Genomic DNA, 6,042 nt, shown 5'->3' on the forward strand with positions numbered 1-6,042 from the left:
TTTTCTATTTGCAGTGGACCATGAAAATGGGGTAAAATCTCTAATTTGGCATTAAAATTAGAATGATTCATATCATAAGAAATATGTGTACTAAGTTTCAAGTTGATTGAACTTCAACTTAATCAAAAACTACCTCGACCAAAAACTTTAACCTGAAGCGGGACAGACGAACGGACGGACGGACAAACGCCCACACAGACCAGAAAACATAATTCCAATTAATGGGACATAAAAATACAAGACTGAAAAGGTCAGGTGCCCAGTTAAACATGTGTTGTGATACCTCAACCCTCTCATTGTACCTCTACAGGAAATGTAGAATCAACAAACACAGCAATACGCGTGTAGTAAAAGTCTGATGTTAGAATAGTTGACAGAGGAAACTAACGATAATAAATAATAAACAAAGGACCACAAACAGTTACTGACATGCCAGCTCCAAACCTCAATTAAACCAACGATTTTGTAAATCTCGTTAGTGTACATACTTAAGTCGTCAATATATCACCCAAATATCCGGCATTAAAGTGTTATTAAATTTTTGTATCAGATGTTGTTTCAATGGGTCTTTGCTGATTTGGGTCATTGTGTTTTAGTAGTGGCAGTACAAAGTTTTCCTGTAATATGTATTACCACTATTTTCCAGTCTATCCATTTTAGAGAAGCTAATTACTGGAGTTTTTGTTGATTTTTGATGTTGTTATAATTAAACCCTTCAAGATTTACTTAGACATAGAAATAGAAGCAATTCCTGGACGATTCTTAGCCTGCGTGCAGTAAAACCTTAAATGTTGTCGTATTGCCAGCGCGGGGGGTTATAAATATACTTAGACTAAAGTGAAGATCGACAGACATGCTTTCTGCACGTTAGTGTACCCTTTTCAAAAACTTCGAAAGTGGTCTATTGCAAAACTCAACTTCTGTCCCTGCCTAACTTGCCCTCTTACCCAAGTGTAGTAGAATTTTCTGCCATATATATTGCTCGACCCACTCGGCAGAATATGTTCCAATTGTTATCAGTGTCGTCCTGGATACCCATAACATATTTGTCGCTTGAATTAAGCAAACAGATCCACCGGTTTTTCTTCAATTAATGCATGGCACTAATGTCTTAATTTTTTTTTTTTCTTTAATTATGTCCAGTGTCAAGCATTTCATTAATATAATCCAAGACACTTCAAAAAGCAATCCAACAGGTAGGTTCTGCAAGGTATGTCGATATAGTCGAATGGCGGGAACTTAAACTGCCACAAAGTGAAGGATATATTGTGAAGACGTAAACTTTTACTTGCATAAGGCCATCAACGGACGCTGTTAGGGTTATTTTACATGCAGAGAGTGTGGCACTCGACCTTTATAAGATATCGGATTGATTCGGATCGACAAAGCCACGCCTGACACGGGATTTCAAAGGATTAAGTCAGACTATAGGACAAACCCTTGAGGCTTATGCATTGAATACAGCAACATTTTAGTAGTTATCCATCTAGAAGTCTAACTAGTGCGTACGGCAACATTTTAGTAGTTATCCATCTAGAAGTCTAGTGCGTACGGCAACATTTTTTTCCGAATTTTGAAACTCCCCTCTATTTTTTCATAGAGTATCATTTTCGATTTTTTAAGGAGAGGGGAGTTGCAAAATTTAGAGACATTTCGAAAAAACTTGGCATATTTAATTGCTTTTGGGTCGACTTCTTCTTCCTGAGTAAGAACTTTGCCAAGCCGGGATAATTGGTGTCGTTTTCAGCTGTGTTGACTGACTAAATACGATATTGTACCGGGTGTACAATATTGCGGTTTTTGGATTTTTTATACGAGTGCATGTAAAACAAATTTCGTTGTAGAAGGGTCTAAAAACAGAACAAACAACATTTTCCAAAAGACCAAAAAAGTGAAAAAGTATATTTAAACAAAACGCATTTGACTAACAGGTCGAACAACTGATGTTCTTTAACCCTGCTGACTGCCATTGGCGATTGCCAAATAAAATTGATCACAAGATGTAACAAAATGGATCTTACTGTAAATTTAATACTAAACAGAAATTTTTTTTTTTAACTTGTGGCCACGATGTTATGCCACAAACATACGGTGTCAATATTTTTTAGTACACCAGATCCGGATTTCGACAATAAATGTCTCTTCAGTGAGGTTTAGGATCGAAACGGTATTTGGAAGGCCATATAAAATGTACCCTCATTTTTAGATAAACTTTTGAATTTTAAGAGTCAATATAGGATGAACGGATCATATAAACCGGAGGGAAAATATGATACAAGCCCAAACGAAAAAATATAAACGAGTCTAAATTGAAAACTATGTTCAAATCTATGATTGCGTTGGATAAAAACCGCAACTTTTATACGTGTGCCTGTAAAACAAATTTCGTTGTAGAAGGGTCTAAAAACAGCACAAACAACATTTTCCAAAAGACCAAAAAAATGTAAAAGTATATTTAAACAAAACGCATTTGACTAACAGGTCGAAATATATGTATATGAAAACAGTTTTCCACAGGCCGTCTATGGAACCCTTTATGAAGAGTTTGTTGACTGACGTATTTAGAGATTAGTACTCTCACTTCACGTTTCTATACTTTCTAAAATGATCACATGGGTCCTAAAATCATCAGTTCAAACAATTTGTTTCCTATTATATAAAGGCAATATAAAGGCAATATAATTTACTTGGTGTAAAAAATGACGGAAAATGTAGTTTCAACTTTGCACATGAACATAACTGACTACATGCGCACAAAATGACAAAGTAAATAGATAAAGGAGAACACGTGCAAATAATCGACATAATGCAGTCATAATTGTGAAAGAAACATGTATTTTATTGACATTTATATATCGACGCAAGTTTTGCAGCGTGGGTCGACGATATGATATATTGCATAAATTTCGGCAATTCCTTTATTTATCAGTGCACAATTTCATGCTCGTATTCTTTTCCTTTGCTTTACTATGCGACTGTGTTTTAGAGATACAGGTATAGCGCAAAATAACATATTATATAGAGATTTATCAGAGGCGCCGTTTTACTATTTATTCACTATTTTCTGATATCAAAAATTAGAATTTTTGATATAAAAAAATCGAATTCCTGATATCAAATATTCTAATTTTTTTTTTGTATATATAAAAAAAAAATGAAGACTATTTTCTGATATAAAAAAAAAAGGATTTTCTGATAAAAAAAAAATTTTGATATCAGAAAATAGTGAATAAATAGTAAAACGGCGCCTCGTAGAGATTATACATAAAGACAAGAGAATAGTCATGTCAACAGAATTTCAAAATAAAATAAGAGAAAAATTAGGCCCTTTGAAATACTTACAGTAAAGCAAAAGAAAAATATGAGGTTTTTGAAGTTATCTATATTTTTTTAACAAAATAAATCAATGTTCTACACTAGTATTCGAGGGAAAGTGGGTACATCAATTAAATATGATTATATTCAATATATTTGTTTTGAGAATATCGGCAATGTGAACCCCCCCCCGAAAAAAAACCCCAAAAAAGACAATTAACAACCCTTAACTACACCATAATTATATATGATCTTCATTACATATAGGTTCGTGGACTTTTCAATGTTTTATTCCGTTCATAAGTTTAGTTAGAGTTATGTCCCCTTATACAAGAATTTACTAAAGATATCGATGACTCACGATCACGTTTCGTTAGCTCCACGTGTCAAGCGGAACATGTATTTCGAAAGACCATCTTTATTATGTGAAGCGAACGACGCTGTCGCCACCTTATGCATATATTTCCAAATGTATAGTGTTTCAACATTTTTACAAAAATCTATATCCAGATTAATATTACTTAACAGTATATTTATGTGAAGTATAGCTTTCAGACTGTTACATTTTGAATTTAGTTACTTTATTTTCAGCGAGATTTTCAGCAGTTTTCGGAGTGTTATGTCAATTTGAATTTTTGCTAATAAAGTTTGACATAAGATGTATACTGTCATAGCTAGAGAACAAATATAAAATTTAAAAAGCTCCTAATTTTAATATAACTGTATGTGTACCTTGTTTCCCTTTCTAGTCTCCAACTTCGTAACTGGGAGTCCCGGACTATTCTCAGGGACTATTATATATCTAGTTTGAATAAAGTCCAAGTTTTTAGCAATTGGATTTTTTTTTAATGGAATTAACTTGTCTTGGTGTAAACGATGTTTTATTATGAATTATATACATTTTTAGAATTATGATTCAGAAACAAAGCCTAAATTGAAAACAACGTTCAAACCTAGTGCGTTGGATGAAAACAGCATTTTTTATACGTTTGCATGCAATCACATTCATTTTGGTTATAAAGGGGTATAAAAACAGCACAAACAACATAATAAATAGTCATTTTCCAAAAAGACCAAAATAGTGAAAAAGTATACAATGAAACAAGACGTCATGCAAGTCATTAATTGTGATTTCCCGTAGGTACTTGAACAAGACTTTTTTTGCCCTCCTTTTTTTTATCCGTTATAATTGTTTTCTTATCTTTAATTTTCAATTATTATCACGGTGGTTCTGCGGATATATCTTACATGAAAATACTGTAAACCAGAGACGGATCCAGAAATTTTCAGAAAGGGGAGGGGTTCATAAAGGGGGCATTGACTGCTTAATTAAGAGGGGACCCGCTCCAGTCATGCTTTAGTGATTTCATAAAGTTCATAACTGGGGTACTGGGCCTCTCTGGAAACACTGCCGGTTACGGCATACTATCAATTGCTATTCAACTATCCACAGTAGCCTATATAGTCACTGATAATATAAATTTCTATAAGAAAAAAAAAACCAAGAAAATAATTTAGTGAAATACAAAATAAAAATAACGGATTTTGAAAAATGGGACTGGCCGACGCTTGTCCTGCCCCAAGTGCCTATGTTATTTGGCAATTGCATAAAGAATGGACTATATATGGTTGATATATACTGAACGGATGCCTTGCAGGCGTAGTCTTGTCGTGAAATATAAGTTCCAAATGGAAAAATTGTTCTTTAATGTCATTTCCATTGGGACACATTTTACAGTATTTAATTGTTCCTAACTGAATAAGGGTTATAGAATTCCCTCAAGAACAGATCTTATGGCATTGGTTATACCCAACTGAGTTTTCAGTGGAAAGTCTTATTGTATGTCTCAACAAAAATACGGTCAGGGTCAAATTGATGGTTTATTTGCTTCTAAGGAACATTGAAACATATGCTTTTTATGTGTTTTTTTTAGGATAGAAATTAACGGCCAGAAGTCAAGCCCATATTATTACATATTTGTGTATATATACTTATATATATACATTTATTCATCTTTGTATTCGTTTTTTTTTGCTGTTGTTATTTGTATTTGTTATGTTTTGTTTGGTTGTTGTTGATGTTGGGTTGGTCTTTTTTTAGGGTTTGGGGGGGGGGGAGGGGTGAGTCTATACTGATCTATATTTGGTGTCCGCCTAGTTCATTGAAGTTGATTTAGGATTAGCGAGTAACTTGTCAGGGTTGTTTTTATTGATTAAAATCTTTTGTCGATCATTGTTCCGTTGTTTTTACATTTCCAACATTTTTTTTTCTTCGGATCAAGTCTTTTTCTGACCAGTCTGCATAGATTTGCACAGTTGGGATAACTATAATTGGTAAATTTTGATGTATTTTTTATCAGCTGAAAGCTGACTTTAAAATGCATAATTTCTTTCCATGTTTAATATTTAATACTAATCAGTTTTCTCAAATATTTTTATAATTAAGTTATAATTTCATGGGTTTTGTCGTGCAATATCATTGGCATAATACACAAAACACGGAAGGTTGTATTGACGTAAAATTCGATAGCTGTTCCAAGAAGTTAACCGACAGATTGTTCTCACGTCCTACAAAACTAATTCCATTAGCATTATTCAAATCAAGCAAAGTAAAATTAATTTCAACTTATGAAAATATACATTTAACACATTTAATTCTAAATAAAAAACATTTCAATGCTTAAGTTGTTAAAATATAGTGTCAAGAACAGGCATATTGTAAGGAGT

The sequence above is a fragment of the Mytilus edulis genome, chromosome 2 (assembly GCF_963676685.1).
Source record: "Mytilus edulis chromosome 2, xbMytEdul2.2, whole genome shotgun sequence".
Lineage (NCBI taxonomy): Eukaryota > Metazoa > Mollusca > Bivalvia > Mytilida > Mytilidae > Mytilus > Mytilus edulis.